Source organism: Triturus cristatus, chromosome 5_1 (genome assembly GCF_964204655.1).
Source record: "Triturus cristatus chromosome 5_1, aTriCri1.1, whole genome shotgun sequence".
Lineage (NCBI taxonomy): Eukaryota > Metazoa > Chordata > Amphibia > Caudata > Salamandridae > Triturus > Triturus cristatus.
In genome coordinates this window covers 807,765,366-807,786,537 of record NC_140587.1, presented here as the reverse complement: position 1 = coordinate 807,786,537, position 21,172 = coordinate 807,765,366, and the positions used below count along the sequence as shown (strand labels likewise).

The 21,172-nt window shown below is 40.1% G+C and overlaps 1 protein-coding gene across 2 annotated transcripts in view; it reads left to right on the top strand.

Moving 5' to 3' along the window:
• The window catches only part of DLGAP1 (DLG associated protein 1), a 1,292,753-nt gene that overhangs the window by 649,032 nt on the left and 622,549 nt on the right, over positions 1-21,172 (top strand). For both annotated transcript variants that reach the window (XM_085605839.1, XM_085605838.1), the window contains exon 5: positions 14,266-14,354. The gene's annotated coding sequence lies outside the window, so the exon portion shown is untranslated. The remainder of the gene's footprint in view (positions 1-14,265; positions 14,355-21,172) is intronic.

Here is a 21,172-nt window from a genome sequence, read left to right as displayed (position 1 = left end):
CCCATCGCACATCCTACGCGGATCCTCCACAACAATCCTAAAATGGCGGCTAGGTTCCGCGCAGTGATCGAGAAAGGAACGCTTTGGGTGCGCGACTCCCCAAAAAAAATTGGCAAAAAAAAAACAATAAAGAAAATAATATAAATATATTTAAAAAATATATATAAAACAAAAAAAACAGAGTTTCAATATTTAAAAAAACATTTTTCCCATTTATATTAAAAATATATTATGTAATTTAAAAAATAAAATATGTAAAAATAAATAGCTAAAAAAATGTAGAAAATCAGTATCAAAAAAATAAATATAACTGTTATTACATTTAAAAATTGTCATTTAAGAAATCTTTTAAATTCACTGAAAAATCCATAGGTTTCAGACATGTTATAGTTAGCAAATAGCATTTAAAAACCTTTTAAATTCACTGAAAAAAACATAGGTTTCAGATATGTTATAGTTAGGAATTAGCATTTAAAAAACCTTTGAAATTCACTGAAAAAAACATAGGTTTGAGACATGTTATAGTTAGGAATTAGCCTTTAAAAAACCTTAGAAATTCACTGAAAAAACCATAGGTTTCCGGATGTTATAGTTAGCTGGACATTTCACTCGTACAAAACCATTGAAATTCCTCCGTTATAGTTAGTTCTACTAACTAGAACTCGCGCGCCCGCAATCCACTGCTGATGATGTCACATATTACATCATTCATGACATGGTCAGTGACATCACTGATGACATCATCCACGTGACAATCTGATACACCTCATCATACACTAGTATAACCTTTCATCACTCATATAAAATATGGAGTACCATATTTGAAACCATTGACACACCAATATAAGTTTCTAAAAACCCACTCAGTGATTCCTAGATCTACACACACATCTAAACACTTACCTATAGATTCACTCATACATGCTGACAAAGATCAATAGAACACTATCAAATATACTTATACACCTACATTACACACCAGCATACATCCTATTCACGTATGCAGTCATCCTGCTCACTTATGCAAACCATTGATCATACTTACATTTACTCAGCTACACATTTATACAAACACCACTTCATTTATTCATATAGATAGTAACTCATACTTAGTGTGTTATAAAATCACAATTACAAGTATACAGTTATCCATACAGTCACTCATAGAATCACTGAGTCTTATGTATACTTATTTATATACAACAACTGTCATATGCACTGCCTTTTACATTTCTACCTTGTTGGACATGTATCATTGAGAAATATATATAATCATCACCACACCCATAAAAACATTCACTCACCCAAACAACTGTTTCCACATGCAGTCTTAAACTCATATCTACTATTTACACATCTTTGGACAGTCAGACACCTCCCACCCAACCACACACACATTCACGCTCCCATAAAAATACTCACTTAACTAATCAATAACTAATATAGACTTTCACATAGCTAGTAACCAACGTATGCAGTAGTTTACACAACAGGAGACAGAGTGATACAGATATTCACACAGTTTAATCACTATCCCATATATTTAGTGAGACACTTTAAATTAGTCACTTAAACAGTCAATCACACTGCTAGTAAATCCTCCATTCCACTCATTCTTCAATGCAGATTGCTATATATATAATACATATTTAAATATCGAACCAAAACACATTCACTGGATGATGTCATCAGTGATGTCATTTGAGATGTCATCAGTGATGTCACTGACCATGTCATGAATAATGTAATATGTGACATCATCAGCAGTGGATTGCGGGTGCGCGATTTCTAGTTAGTAGAACTAACTATAACGGAGGAATTTCAATGGTTTTGTACGAGTGAAATGTCCAGCTAACTATAACACCCCTGAAAGCTATGTTTTTTTTCTGTGAATTGCTAAGGTTTCTCATTTTGTGTATATTTCTAATTTCCAAAATAGTAGTATACAATCCGACTTGACCATTACATTGGATTTTAATTTACTGTTGAGTCCAGGATTCATTTGTCTAGCTATACCCAAACTGAATTTAACTAAATGTAATAATGTACATCAGGGTTAACCTATGGGAGTGCCAACCTAGCAATGAAAAAATTACTTTGGATGTTTTATGTTTTTCACTGCTAGACCATGTAAAACACTAAGGGCCAGATGCATCTAGCATTTTTCTCCTCGCAAACCGATTACAAGAAATGGTTTTGCGATGCATCAATTCTAATTTTGCGATTCGGTAACCTGTTACTGAATTGCAAAGTGGGTTTGCGATTTGCTATTTGGAAGGGGTGTGTTTAGGGCGTCCCTTCCAAATAGCGAATCCTAACAGTATGCATGAATGTTTTATGAAGGTGAATGCGGTAGCAAAACATTTGCATATTACCACCTACTTCAAGTAGGTGGTAAGACATTCGCAAATGGGATGGGGTCCCCAAGTGGCCCTTTCCCCTTTGTGAATGTTTGTAACTTAAAAAATGAAAAGAAAACTTTTAATTTTTCTTTTTGTAAAGCATCTTGTTTTCCTTTAAGGAAAATGGACTGCTTAACAAAAAAAATGATTGCTTTATTTAAAATCAATCACATACATGGTGGTCTGCTGATCTCAGCAGGCCACCATCCCTGTGATTTTTGCGATTCCTAGGGGGTCGCAAATTGAGTCCTACCTCATTAATATTCATGAGGTAGGTCATTTGCAACCCCTTAGGAATCGCAAAAAGTGAACTGCCACATTCATGCATGCCGTTTTGCGATTTCCTAATTGCGATTCACAAAGATTCGCAATTAGGGAATTGCAAAGCCTTTACGCCCGATCTTAGGATTGACTTATAGGTATTAAAAGGGAAGGTTTTGCCTGGCAAAAGGCTTATTTTGACAGGTCGTAAGGGCAGCTTTATAACTGCATGGCTTCCATAGCAGGCCTGGAAACATGTTTTTTTAGTCAGTGCCACTGTAGTTGGTGGCACAATGAGTACAGCAGCCCACTAGTAGCATTTCATTTGCAGACCGTGGGTGCAGATGGTACCATATACTAGGGACGTACAACATAATTAAATGTGACAAACGTGTATACCAATTTTGCCATATATACCAGGGAGAGCCCAAGCACTTTACCACTGGTTAGCAGTTGTAAAGGGCACAGAGTTGGGAATGCTATGAGCTCTTCAATGTAATCTTCTTCTCTGGTCCACTAATCTTCGTAGTTGCTTGAGAGGTAAAAGGGAGTTAGCATCAATTTCAAATTGCAATAACAGTGAAACAGATGTGTCACACAATAAGGCCAGAACTACTAGGTGAAGTTAAATGGGTTTATTATAAACTCATAAACAAACTAATGTAAATGAGTCTCAGAAGTATATTGTAGAAATACAAACTCACCAAAATTAATCCAAATCTCCTAATGAAATTCAGTCTCAATGAAAAGGAGCATATTAACAAGAAACTTAGTCACTGTGATGAAAAAGATGAGGAAAAGTATCTGAAGATGAAACTGAAGAATGCGATCCTCCTGCATAGTCATTAGTAAATCTACAGGAATCTAACTTACTCTGCTCTATACTAGAGATGGGGAAAGCCTCATTAATCAGAGAAACAAGGACAGGTGTCAGTATAATGAAGTCTCATGTACAAGTGCTCCAAATCTAAAGAATGTGTAGCATAAAGCCACACACGGAGTGGTATCGCAAAGATGTCTACACCTCATGAAGCCCTAAAGGTATCTGCCCCTAACTAACTATGCAACACCAAATAACACACAAAGAATTCAAGGTAACCCATGTCATCGTCTGTATTACATTCCCATATTCCACAGTAGCAATGGGCAAACGCTCCTGGTACAAACAGCTTAAAGTGAGGTGATATATGTCACCTCACTTTAAGCTGTGAGAAGCGTCATGTGGAGGAAGGTTTAGAAGACTTAAAACAATGATTAAATTCCGAAAACTAAATAAATTTATGGCAAAGTAATATGTGTAAGTCAAAGTGTTTGCAGTCTCACAATAGAATGTGTTTTTCCCTAGAGAGATATTATCACCCGGATTTTTCTTTTAGCAGACTAGAGTGCTGTCAAAAGCAGGTGTGGGAGTAAAACAGTGCCACAGTGGAGAAGAAATCTCTGCTTTAGTTTTTCATGAATTTCCAGGGGGAAAAAGCATAAGTTCCAACGACCTAAGTGGTTGAGAATTTAACAAGAATGCATTTTTGGCCTTCAGTAATAATTGGGCAAATAGAATAGGGGTAATTTCACTTTATAATTTTTAACATAGCTGGGTTTAGGGGGGAACAGAATGGGTGGCTAGCATGGTGAGTGCAAGATACTGCTTTGAAGACATAAGTGACCTGAAAATGATCGAACTTTTACATAAAAAGAGGGATTTTAACTTTTTTCTTACTTCTTAACAGTTGTCTAGTATTATGAAAAAGCAACCCTGCTGTTTTATTAGTTATTTTCATTCTGAGTAATCTATCAATATGGCATGTTATCTGTCAGGTATAGTGAGTTTCTGCTTCATCCTTAAAATGTATGCCAAGACATGCACAGACAACCTGGGGGGTTGGCTCCATGATTAGCATTGAAGTCAGTATAAAACAGCACAGTTTCTCTTCAAGTGATTGATAGGAAGTAGAGACAGAGTAGTAATGAGCCGTAGAGCGGCACACTGATTCCCTCTGGCTGCTTCACCGCCATGCGTCAGATATGGGATGACTAGGTATGAGAGAGACAGTTGAGTGAAGTCTCGGAGACTCATTTGCAGCCTGCCTTGACTGTACGATGAAATGGCGCCTTACCTGGGGATCCGGGGGCAGGAATGCACTGCTACTGTGCAGCGGGTTAATGAACCGCATGGACTTCTTTGTTGCAGGCGATGATTACTCATGCATGCGTTATGATACGTCGTAAGTAAAATCCGATGTAAGCTCTTTGTAAACCTGATAGAGATAGAGAAAGCGCATTCCCTGTTCAGACTCAAAGGCACCAACTCAATAAAACAAAAAAGGGTGCCTATGATCAGCTTGAACAAAAAATGATGGATGGAGTGCTTGAATTAATCATAACCTTTGTGTTCAGCAAACCTCCCAGTATATTATTGTTCCAGCTCTCAGAACTAGGTCGGGCATGTGGAGGGGGAGGGGGGGGGGGGGTTGGGCGGGAATAAGGAATTCTGTGGTGTGATCCCTTCAGTATGGTATTATACTGAAGCGGGAGACTTTTACATATGCCCCAAGTAGGTCCATTACTGGTTTGAAGTCTGTCTACTGGAGGAATCCATGCTTGTAAAGTTGTTTTCTTGTGAATCTGACACCTCCAGGACTGTGCATGTAAACAGACAATATCATCACGATTGTTTAAGCCTCTATGAGAGCATTAGTAGTTTTGCTATCATTGAGAAAAATTCAGTTTCGCACCTTTACTCCATTATTTTGTAAAGCTAAAAACCCAACCCCTCATGCCAACGGCATACCAAAATCTGCACGTGGTTCTTTTATGATGTGCTGTCTTTCAAATAACTCTAACACCAGAATTGCCATTACAGACACACATTCAGAAACTCACTTCAATTCGCGATCACACAACTGAATCACTGTGATCACCATTTATTTGAAAAATGTTGGAAAAAAAATTTGGAGTACGATTTACACAATTCAGAACAATTTCACAAGTTTTTTTCCTATACAGCACAAACATAGTCAAAAACAATCATGAGCGGGCATAGTCGATAAGATCCTTGTAAGACAAATAAGTACAAAACAACACAATAAGACACTCAAAGAATTGTTGTGCTCAGTTTCTGACTTTTTTTTGTTTTTGCCATTTCAGGAGCTTGACATATTTTTATCTTATATTACAATTTGTAGCTCCTAACTAAATGGGTTGTAACCAAACAGTGCCTATACAGGACTCGGGGACAATTTACTGCTCTTATAATGTTAAACACACTAGCAAACACTGAGCTCCAGTAGTCATTTTGTTAAATGCACTTGTTTAGTGAAACCACTGCAGATGCGTTTTGAACCCTTTTCTCTTTTTGGGTTCTCCTCAGGACTCAGAACATTTGAGTACTGCAAACAAAATATACAAAAACAATAAAAACACCTTTAGCATTCCCTGCATATACCATTACACAATACAACACATACTGTAATCACACACACATCATATTCCCTCTTAGACTTTGGCTCATTCACATGCCAACTTCCATGGCAGGACCAAACATCGCCTGGGGTACTCCTACACCCACAGATTACCCTGGATTTCTCCTACAACAACATGAATGTAGCCCAATTACTCAAATCCTAATTTGGACTAAACGCTTAAAGAATCTATAGCAATGGTTGCAAGCAACTCACTTTTTCACTGGAATGTTTTTATTCTTCTTTGGAAAACCAATGAGGAAAAAGGAACGACCCTTAGGGCCTTGTCATCGACCTACAACAGCCAAACGACAACTGTTATTAATTTTCAGAATTTGCAGGCCAAAAACAACATTCCCGTAATTGCAAAGTATTTTAATCTATTTCAAATCATCAAAGACATGGGACTGTTTTGCCACTAGTTGGCATAGGAAGATTCCCAAACCATCTAAAATTCCCTACTGTGAGGCATGCCTCTCCCATAGGATACCATAGGGTTATTATATTATAAGCGCTAACTTTTTTTTGGTAACAGGTAGAAATGTCATGTTTGGACTCAAATGGATTGTAATTTGAAATTCTCTGTAATGGTAAAGTCGGATTTTAGTTAACAATTAAAAGAATTCCACTTTTATAAAGTTGGTATTTTCCTGCCCTAAAATTTCTGAGGCCTTCTAGAAGTTTCCAGCTGCCTCGACCTGTTAATTATTCCCCCGTCAGTAATGAGTATTGGCTCAGAGAGTGAACAATAGGACCTGGATGAAGCTAGGAGAGGACCATCCTGCCAGGATGGGAGAGTAGGAGCTGTTCCCTGCCCGCTTAGATTTCAAAGGGCCGCCTCCAGCACAACTACAAAGGAACTTGACACAAGTGTCTTGTCACCCTAGGCTATTTAAAGACTGGGCAGGTCGAACAAAAGGGAAGGAAGAAACTTTCCATAATCAGATGTGGGGGTGGCCTAGAAGGTGACCTCACTTCAAAGGGTGACACCAGGTATAAATATTGAGACACTACTGGACCCGTGGAAGAATTCAGAAGGACTGGCTGTTACTCCAGAGGATTGCCCTGCTGCTTGAAGCCTGCCTTGTTTCTGAGAGGACCTTCCTGCTGCTACCAGAGGACTGCCCTAATGCTTGAGGCTTGCTTATTTCCCAGAGGACTGCCCTGCTTCTTGAGGCTGTTGAAGGAGAACTGACCCATCTCCTTGTCCCCAGAGAGACCTGACTGACGTCAAGGTTCAGTTGACTGACCTCCTGTTCTGAGCTACAGGGACTCAACAAGCTCCAGAGGCCTCCCTTCAACTGCACAGTTGACCTGCTGCAACTGGCCCTGCCTGTACCTGCAGCCAGATCTGACTGGACCTACTGGACATGCCTGAGCTCTTCTGGCCTCTGCTGGAGATATATCCTAATCCTCAATAGGTGCCACCCCAGCTCCGGGAACCTTGGCTGGTATCAATTGAGCTTCTCCTGTGAAATCCTGAAGTTTTGAACTTTGCACGTCAGCCTTTGAGGAGGTAATTTTTTAAGCATGACTAACCTAGTCCCTGTATCTAGCCCACAGTCCACCATGGTTGGCCTGAACTTGTGACTTTGTTCTGGTCTAGCGCGACCGGATAACCCCCATTACTGTTTTCTGCTTCTTGACACTATTTTTACTTAAACCTTTAATGATGTACATCTGCTAATTGGATTTCTGTTGTTTTGGTCTCATTTTATTGATTCTTTTTTCTATATATTTTTTTATTGGTTTGGGATATCTCTTGTGTTGTTTTTTCACTTTAATACTGTTTGTGTGCTGCATAAATACTTAACACAGTGCCCCTAATTTAAGCCTCACTACTTTTGTGCACAGCTACCAGAGGATTAAGTGCAGGTTACTTTTGTGACTTGTGTGGTTCACTCTGACAAGGATTGTGGTTGTTCCTTGGGAAGGGTGATCACCCACTCAATCAAAAACCCAGTTTCTTTAAACTCCAAAATGCAATTCACAAACCTCCGGCCGGAGAACTCCACCTCACCTCTCCTTTCCTTTCTGTATGGAGATTTTTGCCTCAAGTTTGAAGATCTCTGCACATGCTAGTAGTAATGTGGAAGGGACATGGGTGAGTGGTGAGAAATAGGAAATCATAACTAATAAATGTGGTGGGGTCTCGAAAATGTAAACAAGAGTTTAAGAATGTACAGGTCAATGAAAATACACCCACAAATGTGTAATACAATTTCAGTTCACTAAATGTACACCTACTTCTACTGCAAGAGTATATATGCATCTTTAAATATTTGTTTAATATTTTCAATGTTAGAATGTTGTTAACTAGTTTATTATAATTTTAAATATATATTTTTCACCATAAACACTAGATACAGTAAGAGGGTGAAACCGGTAATGTAATTAATATAAATTAATTTAAAAAATCTATATAAAACATTAATTTAAAATATAATTAGATTTGATGTGAAGGTTACCTATTACTTTCTATACTGAGATAGCCTCCCCAGTGCTGAAGATCTCCACAAACAGCCAGAAAATTACTGATAGTAACTTTATGGTAGTAAATGTAGTTGTGGGAGTCTCCACTTCTGGAGACCCGTAAGTCTAAATCTAGGCAGAGATCTCTGTACGGAAATGTTGAATTCTGGTGGAGATCTCGATATGCGCGGATCTCCCCATGCAAACTTATCTTTGTGAGTAGGACTCCCTGTGCTCACTAAAACGTGTTCATGCAAGTTGCGGTTCCTGTATCACAAAGATGATGTTCTTTGGTATAGTGAGACAAAATGTTTTTTTAAAAATATGCACAGCGGTGGCCAGTTATGGGTTTAATTTCAAAAGAAATAACTTGCTACTTATGTCAAGGGTCTCCTCAGGGGCGTACCTTCAAGGGGGGGGGGGTGTTTGGGGTGTTACATTCCCCAACCTCCCTCAATAAATGTATTTTCCGATGAATTGTTTGGTACAGGTGCTTTCAGTCGGGTATGGTGAGGTGTCTGTCGGATTTCACCTGGTATTTTTGCATGCATATACTGACAAAAACACACACACACTCTCACTCATCTCTGTTTTAAAAGCCCTAAAAATGTTTATTTGACAAAATATTGTGTTTCTCTCATTTAGTTACTCCTATTAATCCCTATTCCTCTCCCTTCCTGTCTCTTAAGCCCCACTCATTCGCCCTGCTTGTCATATAACATATTTTAACATTATATCCCAGCGTGATGGCCGGGAAATCTGATGCTCTCACACTCCCAATATCACTGACTGAGCTACACCCCAGGGTCTCCTGCTGTGCACGCTAACGCTTCTGCTAAGGCATTAAAGTACCAGACATAAATATTACCTGCGTTTTTTATTCCTCCTCCTTTTAAGTCCATGGGGGAATTAGTGCAGCAGTGACATCTGATATGTTTTGTGGGTTTCTTATTTATTCGTCACATCATGAGAGTACTTTCAATAACTGCAGCGTTGCTTGTCAGTAGTTCTGCCAACTGACCCAGAAACACAACATGCTTACAGCCTGGCCAGCAGCTTCACTCACTCTCCCGTCGTGACATGCACGTTGCACTCCACCTCTGTTACCAGGAGTTATTTTTTTACACTACTTTAAAGCACTTAATGCCTCTCTTTAGGGAGATGGGTCATGCATTTTTAACCAGATGCCTCAAGCCGCCACTTCTTTCGGTATATTTCCTTTAAACAGCAGTACAAAATGCGCTTCTTAACATCTGCGGCGCGAGCAGCATTCGCTTAATAACTACGCATTTTGTTGAAGCACCGTTTCCCATAGGGGCTTGTTGATTTAGCAGATTTTTTTTTGCATTGTGTTCATTTGCATACTGAAGGTAGTCGTGGCACTTGATAATGTGTGAGAGAGAAGCCATAATCACATGCATTAAATGGCTTCTCTGCTCCAGAGCCGTCTTAACAGCATTATAGGCACCCGGGCAAAGCAGTGCACTGGCCCTGCCTACACAACCACTAACAGGACTAAAAATATTTAATGGAAAATTTGTGTTAAATTCTGGTCTGCATGGGGCCCCTTTGCTTGTGGGGCCAAGGGCAACTGCCCAGCATGTTCATGCGTTAAGACAACACTGCTCTGCTCAATTCATAGCAATGTTTTTAAAAGTAAAAAATCTATTGAGCTACAGCTTCCCTTCTGCGATTTAAGCAAATGCATGACTTTTATGGGATCCTAAAAAATCTGAAGCATACTCAGTTAAATCTATTAAAATCATACCAGTTTACTTTGCACAACTTTGCGAACTTCAGGTTTACGTTTGTTATACTAAATTTCCTAAAATACGCTATTACACAACATCACATGCGTTAATATTATACCACAAGCGCGTGATAATGAGAATGGCCAGAACACAAGCGGTAGTTGTTCGCACCACTTGTGTTTTTTGTGCTGTTGCTCATTGACATGCATATCTTCAGGAAAGAAGCACTGAAATAACAGTGAGTCTTGATTAATTACAAACTTGGGTGGGTGAAAGTCAACTTGGACATACACCCAATTACTATATGGTAACTCCTGTCTCTGTTACAGAGTTCAGTTTAGCATTAGAGGAGAGTATATGGGCGGTGGAGGGGTGAAAATGTACCACACTGGAAATGTGATAAATTCCCACACACTTATAATCTACAAGGCCCTTGATATTGGAGAACTGGGAATCATTTAACTAGGAGTCCTCACTTGACCAAGAACTCTCACCAGATACATCTCAGCACCTTGGAGCATTGCTCAGATAGTCCACTGAACATTTCTGCAGCAAATTTAAAATCCTTCCTGAGAAAAATGCCTACCTCTTACCCATCCACACGGTCTTTAATGCAAGCCATGTGGGATGCCTAGTTCCCATTCATCTCTTTGGTGTACACAATACATTTTTCTTTTTACTTTTCACATAGACTTTAAAGAAATAGTTTCTTCTAATAAATTCAAATGAGATTTGTTTTTTTTCCATAAATTTGGAATACCTTTTAAGCAATTTTCTTCATTTTTAGGTCGAGCATTCAAGGCCTCTTGTATATACTTTAATATATACTTATATGTGTAACTTTGTGGGCTCTAGAGATCAGCCCTAGGACAGGTCTGCATCCGCTTAGAGACTTTTTTTTCTGTTTAACTGCCTCTATTTAATTGTCTTGATAGAAAACGACTAGGAGAGGTCTGTAAAATACCAGAATTGCTTTCTGCTCAGGGACTTTTTTAAAAAAAAAATTGGCAACTGCCTCTATTGAACTTTCTTGATAGAAAACGACCAGCAGAGGTCCGTAAAATACCAGAATCAGTTTAGCATTCTCTAGATTCCAGTCCATAGAAATTGTCTTCCACAAGCACCCGTAGACAATAATATTTTCTTCAAATCTTGTATTTTCAGTGATATGACCACCGAAGGCCCTGATTTTATATTTAAAACAGAGCTTTGGACTATACCATTTCCTGCTAAAAGGCAATATTTCTCTCCATGTGTTCCCATACCTGGTGGGTCACGCAGTTTGGTGCTTACTTTCCCTCCATGTTAAAGGACGGTAGATATTTCAGCACCCAGGTTAATGTGCTGCATAGCTAAATACATATAAGGTCTCAAAGGTGAGACTGATTGCATTGCAAATGCTAGTTAAGTGCACTGTTGATTGGGTTTGCTGATAGCACCATATGCATTTCCTCTGGAGATTGTTTTGGTATCCGATGAAAGCTAACAAAGTGAACCCCTAGGAAAACAGTCTACCTTTTTTGGATTGGCCTGTTCAACGTAGCGCACCAGGCCTGTTTCTTACATTTCCTACCATCTTCTAAGTGTGTTGCATTGGACAGCCTTAACAGATCCTCGCCTTTCTCTTCTCTTCTCTTCTCTTCTCTTCTCTTCTCTTCTCTTCTCTTCTCTTCTCTTCTCTTCTCTTCTCTTCTCTTCTCTTCTCTTCTCTTCTCTTCTCTTCCCCTTCCCCTTCCCCTTCCCCTTCCCCTTCCCCTTCCCCTTTCCCTTTCCCTTCTCTTCTCTTCCTGAAGTTATTACTTGTATAGCCTGCAGACAGCTGTGAGCCCAGTGAAGGTGATGCTGCCAGCTTCTGCATCTCTACAACCTAGGAAAGGGGACGGGACCAGCAACAACGCAACCTTGAGTTGTAGAGAACAATAATGTCTACCTTTACTGTATGGTGTACTTGCCTGGGGTAAAAAGGGGCATTTCACTCAAATGGCTTTTTTTTAATGTTATGTGTAAGTGATGAGTAGGGACAACAGGAGCGCTTCTCTGTACCTTTTAAACAATCTCCTTTTGAATTTCACACCATCCCCCTCATTGTATGTAACAAAACTGCAAATGGTAAACTTTGAGCAGAATTAATTATTCAAAAAATACTGGTGAAGAGTAGTGAAATGTATATGCACGGAGAACATGAGCGAATTTGGACACAAGCTAATAAAAAAGTCGAAAAAACACATGGAGTCATTAATCTTGTCAGAGGGCAGTACATTCTTAAGTGTGTCCAGAAGACTGAGAGAGATCGCTCGATTAATCTTAGGGTGAATATTCAAATTGAGTGCACGCAATCGTCAAGAATTTTCAACATTTTTAAGACTAGGACATCAACTCTGAACCTTCAGAACGGCTCTCTCTTTCTAAACATTGTAATCAATTCCGTTGGATAATATTTCTGCAGGAATTCTGTGGAGGTCTAAAAGGAATTGTGTGCATTTGTGTAAAGAGTTGAGCATAGAGTTTCAAAAACTCCTGAATGTCCCTTTTTTTCAGGAGAATGTAATTCAAATCAGCAGTAGCTTTGGTAATTTGCGATATAATTTTTTATTGTTTATGCATGGTTTCCCTATGCACGTAGTCAATTCTGGTGTATATATTCACAGGAGTACTAAAACCAGCTCAAGATACAAATTAGAGAAAGTCTTAAAACCTCAGCATTCTGCAGTATTACACTGAGATCTGGCTGCTACGTTTATAGACTTTTGTAATTGGCTGACAATTTAACCAATGAAATGCATGATGGTCTTAAAGCTTACACAAAGGAAAACCATCTTGAAAATTGAGCAACAAACCACACATTCCCTGGTATTGTGAACGTACTAGGTCTAAACGGGGCTGTGCCCCAAGGTTGTTAGTGTTCTGTACGGGCAGTGGCGTAACGAAAGGTGAAGGGGCCCCCCTGCAAGGTACACTGAGGGGCCCCCGCTCTGGATTTAATCCAGAGCTTTCCAGCGTGAGTACAGTAATGAGGGGGCCCCCTGCAGCTCGGGGCCCCCCGCACTGCGGGGGATGCGGGGGCCTGTTTAACACCCCTGTGTACGGGGTCACATCTTGCAGCCTATAACTTTGCCCGAGAGCTTCAATGTTGATTTATAATTTTCTTCTTAATTTAAAGGTGGACATGCTATCCAGTACTACAGTTCTGGTCTTTGCATTTGCATTTGTGTGCGGGAGCCAGTTATGCAGACAGGGAACATGCCCAGGTGCAAATTTAAGAGCATCGTTTAAAAATATGGAGTGGAAGCATGTCTGCGCCAGCCACCCTCCAGCTCCTTCCATATCCCAAAATATTGCACTCGGGTGAGATGTGCGTGGAGAAACTAATTTACACAGAAGCTCTGCCCATGTGCCAATTTTTGGGTGAACTCCACGTAACTAGAAATGCAGATTATTCTCCAATGGTGTCTACAACAAATTGGGGAAAAATAATGAATCAGGTGTCTTGGGGTCAAGTCTGGATAGACAAAAGTATCCAGGTCGACAAGCTATTATCATATTTACAGTAATATTAGAACATTGGAATGTTGAGAGCTTCATTGAAGACAAACGGAGTGGATCACAGCTGATATAAGCTTTCTGCTCCAACATTCCAAAGTCTATCTTTGTGTTTCTCGCTTTTTAATTTAGAAAGTTTTTCCCCCGGTGTGTGGAATGTCCGAATAACCTTATAGCCAGGGCCTTTAGCCAGTGGTATAGCCCTCTGTGGTGGGCTATACCACTATCTTAAATCAAAGCAGTAAATTCCTTAAATATTGTAACACATTGCATATCAAGAAGTGCAGAACAATTTACTGTTGAACCCATAGTCTGAATCAAAGATTAACTTTTGTCAAGACTGAGGCCATTCTAACAACTTTTTCCTTTTGACTCTTCCAGAGGTATGCTGAGATGGCATTGAATTGGACTTTGGGAAATCACTGGTGAACTCATCTTTAACCCAATGCATTAATTCACACTGTTGTAAGGTGAGTATAAGAAATACATATTCTTGGTTTGCATGTAAGTAAGCTTTCTTGAAAAAACAAAACCCATTTATCTACGTCATTCACTACGAGGCATCAATCTGCAACTTTTGATTTGGGTTATGTGAAATTGTAAACGTTTTTGATGTTTTATTTTACATTTTAGCATAGCTAGTACATTTTTCACTTAGACAGCAGCATGAAAATCAACATTTCTGTAGCAATTTATTGCCATCATCCTTTTTTTACCATTAAAAATGGTAGTTGAAGATCTACTTTGCAAAAAACGTCTTTGCTTTTGTGATACCATAGGACTAGAAACGATGTGTTAAAGGTGCATGCACAGAAACATTCTACATTTATTTTGCAGCGTGCAGCTATGACTCAAGCACACAAGTAGCATCAGTCAAGCACCACAGATCATGTGTGGCTTGGACGGGCTATATTAGTGTAACCATGTTATGTTATGTAGATTTGTGGAGCGCACCATCACTCTGGAAAGTACCCTGGTGCTGAGCAGGTGTGAGTCTAGGCAAACATAGGGCCTAGTGGGACTACTCCAAAAGCCAAGTCTTCAACTTCTTGCGGAATTCATGAAGGGAGGAAGCGTTTCTTAAGTGTAACAGTAGGTCATTCCATGATTTAGGAGTGATGTAGGAGAAGGCTCAGAATTCAGATCCGTTTTTCTATACATACGTGGGATGTGTGCAAGTAGGAGACCGAAAGAGCGAAGGTTTATGGAAGGTTTGTGAAAGCAGATGCAATTGTTGAGGTATGCTGGGCCAGTGTAATGTAGTGCCTTGTAAATGTGGGTGAGGAGTTTGAATTGTACATGTTGAATTGAGACAATGGAGCTGCTTCCGGAGTGGTGTGCTGTGATTGCAGTGCAGGAGGTTGAGAGTCATTCTGGCCACTGCTTTCTGAATGGTCTGCAGCTTTCTGCTGAGTTTTTTGTTGATCTCAGCATAGAGGGTAGTCCTGTGGTCAAGCTTGCTTGTGACAAGGGTGTGTGTGGCGGTTCTCTGGGTGCTGATTGCGATCACCATTATTTCACTGTGCAAAGCAACCCCTTGCCAGGGCAACACAAACTCCACAATTTTTTAAAATACACGATGAAGAAAATCAGTAACTCTGCTAATCATTCCTGATGAAAAAAAATACTTCTGAAAAAACTTTGCATACCAATACTTGTGATATGGTGGTGTAACACAAGTGTTTCTATGACTTTTATCACACCGTGTATATATGTATCAAGGCAGAGGAGAGGCAGCACACACACACACAAACAAACTTGCACCCAGCACCCAGCTTGAGGATGGCCAGGCCACAGCATCCTGACCACTGCAGAATAGGGGAAGTGAGCTACAACAAATAGGAGTACTTGATTAATTGGGGAAACAGCATTGTGTATATACACAAGATCTAAAGATGAAGGTGCACTTCCAGTGCCTGTAGCACAGCTATTATAGAGAAAAACATCAGCATCCTGTATATTCAGAAAGGAGCGAATGTGGGAGCACCTTGACGACAGTAGCAATGGATTAAAAGGGAAAACAACTCCATATGCAGGTAAACGAAGGTGTTAAAATAAAAGTTTCTTCTCAATGACTTTAGCCCAAGGATGTTGCGTAAAAAAGAGCCCCATCGTTGTTTTATGACAGGGGATCAAGGGTGATGCAGCATACAAGTACTGAAATAATTCAGAACCTGGCGACCGTTTGTGTAATAATACAGCAATTGATGGAACTCCCAGAATTTCTTTCTGTCCTTGTATTTGCCAGAGTCCGAGATTTTCCAGAATGTGGCCAATCCTCTTTCAGTCTATATTTAGTGGAGTGTGTTTACCCGGGCGCATCCTGATCTACAGTTGATGTTAAATCTTTGAACTTTTGAGCAAAAGTTTTTATTTTTTTTATTTCAACATGTTTTATTACATTTTTTAAACAAGAATACATTAGTAATTAACCGTTGCTAGAAACATCCCCATAAAGTTTATATCTTGCCAACATAGACCTCAGTGTCAAAGCAGCTATCTGTAGTTATCCACAACTATTCATGTAGGATAGGCATGCTGTCCAACTTCCAATGCTTAAAAATTCATGTTGTTGCTAATAGTATGAGATTAAAAAAATCTTACCACATTCAATATTAATTAGCACAAAATGTTTGTGTTGGGTTGGATGGCTGAATACCTTGTGTAGTACCTCAGTTACCTCATACAGAATGGTGTGAGTTAATGGGAGTTGAAGAACATATACAGGTCATCTCCCCTACTCCACATTTAGGACATTTTATTGGTGACTCAGTCGCTGCTAAAGCCAGTCTTGGAGGGGTTGCTGCTCAATTAGAAACCCAACACAATAGCCTACATGTGTTTAACTCAGATCAATAAACCATTGCACAATTTCAGGCCCAAGTATATCACTTTAGTCTAGTCTTTTCTGATACTTGCATTCAAACTTATCGATCAATGAGGATCAGTCCAGAGTCTCTAATCAATTAACTTACTTTGAGCCTCACACTATTTTGAGCGAAACACGTGTCTGCTGAACTGTTCAGATTCACGTTTGCCAGGATACACTGGAAGTAAGTTGGATATTGAATCTAACTGAATGGAAAGAATACATTTCAGTCAAAAACCTATCAGTGAGTATTAGGACCTCATTGGATGGTACATTATGTCTGATACCTGGGAAGTGTGCATGACTGATCTCATTCATATTTATGATGCAGGTCCAAGTGGAGCAGAATTAGGTTGTAACAAAGGTTCTTAACTTTCCTCCACACTTCTGCAGATTGGCCTTGTAACAATGATAGGAAGTACCATGAAGGACTGTATGATATATATTGAAGCGTTGCAATCCTACACCACTTTTCCAAATTTTAAGGATTGCACGTAATGCGGTGAAAATTTGCACTGCCTTTTCGGCTGTTAGAGAAATAAAACATGTTCTTAAACTGATCAGCCTTTGCCGAAATATTGGTGAAAAATTGCAACAGCACCATTGCAATCTGTGTAATTATGGTGTGTGATTGCGAAGCTGTATCAGCATCATGTAACGTACATAAGCACAGCATGCCATTGCTGAGACCTGTTCATGGAGGGCAATTTGCCAAAATGCTATGTGTAACGGAAATTACATCATGCACCATTTCATCTAAAAAAAAAATCACAGGATGTGGCAGCAAAAGACATTTGACCCTGAATCTTGCCAGGAAGTCACATCACAAGCCCACAAGCCTGATGACATCACAATAATTGACGTCACTGAAGTTTATAATAATTGCATGAATAATGTAACAATACACAAAATGTCTTTTTTCGATTTCACCTTTATAAGGGTGCTGGCATGAAATACATAGGAAAACACTACTCGTCTCTCTTTGTATTATTTGAAAAACTGTGATTGTCTGAAGAAGATATAGTACCACAAACACAGAACAGCACTAAGAACCTAAAATATTTATGCCACAAACGGTCATTATTTAATAGTTCAGCTAGTGCATACCGCAATAGGAAATGTACTGATAATCATAGGAGAGCGAAAAAGTGATTCTGAGGAAAAGGACATTAGCAGTTTTGTTCGCATGTATTATTTGATGTAGATCATCTATTGAAATAAATTATGTTATTGGCTTAAATTATTTCTGATTGTTAATAAATGTTGATACATGATCCTTTGCAAGGCCTTATCACTCGTGCAAAACATGGAGGTGAAGTTTTTATTCAAACATGTTTTTCGTGTACTCAAAATAAAGAAACATAGTCACAACTTTTTTTTAAATTTGTTTTTTACTTTCTATTTAATCAGAAGAGTGTGCATTTGACTGTTTAAAGTGTATATTATACAAAACCAAAATTGTAATGTCTAGTGAAGGCTGCCGAAAGAAGCCAGTGCAGTGGCGTAGCTAGCCCTCTGGCCGCCCATGGCGGTCCCTGCGTTTGCCGCTCTGCGGCAAGCACATTGAGGATCTGGGTGGTGCCTGCTATTGACGCCCTAAGACGGAAAGTAAAAGTGGGGGAGGCTGCCCCCCTAGCTACACCACTGAACCAGTGCTCATCACGACAGTGTGAACTTCCTGTTCTTGCAGTGGTATCTGGTGGTCTGTGAAAGTGAAAGAGATATTTTGCCCTGAATGGTAGTGAGAGAGCGCAGCGAGTGTGCCAGACCTCCTCCTCTTCTCCCTGAGAGAAAATGTTGAAAAAATTAGAGCAAATGGTACATTTTAAAGCATATCTTTTTCACAGAAATTTGCCCGAAAGCAGTAATCTCTGAAAGGCCACTCATTAAAGTTCAATATTAAATTTAAATTTAGTTTATTAGTTAATAAAACCGTAAACGAACTCAAATTCCACAACTTAGTCACCAATACAATACATGAAATACAACACATAAAAAGCAATACATCTCTGCTTTAGGCTGTCTAAGCATCAATGTGTCCATCGGAGGCGCGTATGACCATATCAAAAAGCACGCCATACATAGATGGATAAACTAGCAATTCAATAAATCTCATTGTTCAAACAACAGGATAAAAATGTGGGAATTTTGTCTAATTTAAAATCTTTGCCCTTCCTGTGTCGTGTAAGCAGGCACAGGGGAATCACGAGGAGCACATTATAAAACACAATGGATGTATGATCCTGAGCTCACAGAGAATCGTACAGTCTGTGCCACATGCAAACATCCATGGTTTATTATACACGCGAGCATAGACAATGTCAACTTTTAATTTATCTTCTTATGTCAACCTGCTGGGGTTAAGTGCACAAAAAGATTTATCAGAATGCTTAAAGAAAACATTGACATAACTGTGCAAAAAGGCATTACCAAGGTGCTTTAAAAAAAAAAAGGTGCATTAACACAACTGTGCACAGAGGCATAAGCAGTTTGGACATATTGCTCTTACCACCTGATAAAAATGAATGCGCTGGAAAGACTGTACAGCGTATATTCAATATTAAATACGCAACTCCCTTTACGGTGTGGTTGACCCCAGTTTTTTTTTAATGTACCATGAGTGCCCTCAATAGCTGTTAAATGGTAGCGGCAGTTTCAGTCGATAACCTTTCAAGTATTTGCCCGGCGGTAATCGCCTCTCATACCACTCGATAATTTACCAATAAAAGAGGCAGGCGCCGGAGACTGGAAGGCAGGAAACAAAGTTTTATTCCGTCGGAGCAGAACACATCAGATCAGACAGCAAGGTATCGTCACGAGGTGCTCTAACTGCATCTCTGAGACCTGGTCTCTTATACACTGGTTTATTGCTTTATTACACATAGTACATTCTTGAGATTCCCTTGAAGTATGGGGGAATATCCCCTGAAGCCCTGGTTCAGATCCGATCCCACACATAGATACAGTAGAAGTTCCCACCCCACCCACAGTAGGAGATGGCTATTGCGCAGCAGGGTATTCCGCCAATTCCTGGGGGTGTGTGTGACCGGTCGGGTCTCAGGGAGTAGGGGCTTTGATCTACTGTAATCCCTTTGATGTGGGGTGTTTCCCTTACAGTAGGGGCAATAAACTGCATCCGCAGGGCTAGGTGATGGCCTGGGACCAGTTCAGACAATGGGGCGCAGAGGAAGGGGGTTATCAAAGGAGAGGCATGACCATGTATGGGATGTCGGTCGGATGTGGTTCCGTAGCAGGGTCGCGCAGAAGGAGAGGGTTTATGACCCGTGTATGAGAGAGCGGGGGTGGCCGGCGCGCGGGGGGATGTTCGCAGCGCCAGGGGGAAGCGCTGGTGATCGAGAATGAGCGGGGAGAGAGTGGGGTGCCTAAAATGGCGGCCGTGCATTCGTTGTGCGTGGCGCTGGGGAGAGGCAAGATGGCGCAGATAATGTTCAGTTTGCAAGCTAAATTTCCACATAGCCAACAATTACCTTCATTGTGACAGAACCAGCATTTTCTTATGGGTACCCCCCATATGCCATGGGTGCCCCCTTAGTGCAAAAATTACATAAGATATATGCCAGTGTCAGGCTTTTGCGTTAGTGTCATACATATACCATGGATGATCCTAATGTCAAAAATGATCTCTAGTGTGTCAGGGCAAGCATTTTACCATGGTTGCTCCCCTCCCATATGCCAAGGTCGTCCTTCCTTATGCCAAGAATGACCTCCAATGTGTCACTGCCAGCATTTTGTCACAGTTGCCCCCCCCCCCCACCCCATCAAGAACTTCCTCCAGTACGCCGGTACTTGCATGTTTCCACACGGGCCGCTATGCCAAGTATAACCATGTAAATGCTAACACCAGCAATTTGCCATAGCATGCTAAATGCCTAGTATTCCCTCTAGATTGCAAGTATCAAGTATAATCTCTAGCATGTTAGTGCCACATATTACCTGTAGCATGCCAGTGAAATCTTTTTGTCATAGGTACCTGTTATGTCAATAATTGCCTCCAGTATGCTTGCACCAACATTTTGCCGTGGGTTCCTCTATAAATCAAAAATTACCTTCAGTACACTAGGCAGACTCACAAAAATAACAACACATTGTCACTCGTTCTCACTTACATTCGCTCACTCACACTCTTTCTCCCTCCCTCACTCACTCACTCATTCTCACTCACTTGCACTAATTCGTTCTCACACTTGTGCACTCACGTTTACTCCAATACTCATTCTCCTCACTCATACTTTCTCACTATCACCTGTTACAACTCACTCTGAGTCAATCATTCCCACTCACACTGCCTCACTCTTTCTCACTCAGTTACACTTACTGTCACTCACTCTCACTCTCCAACACTCTCACACTCCCAGTAACTCTTGTGCATTTGCAGCCACTCTTACTCTCACTTATTCT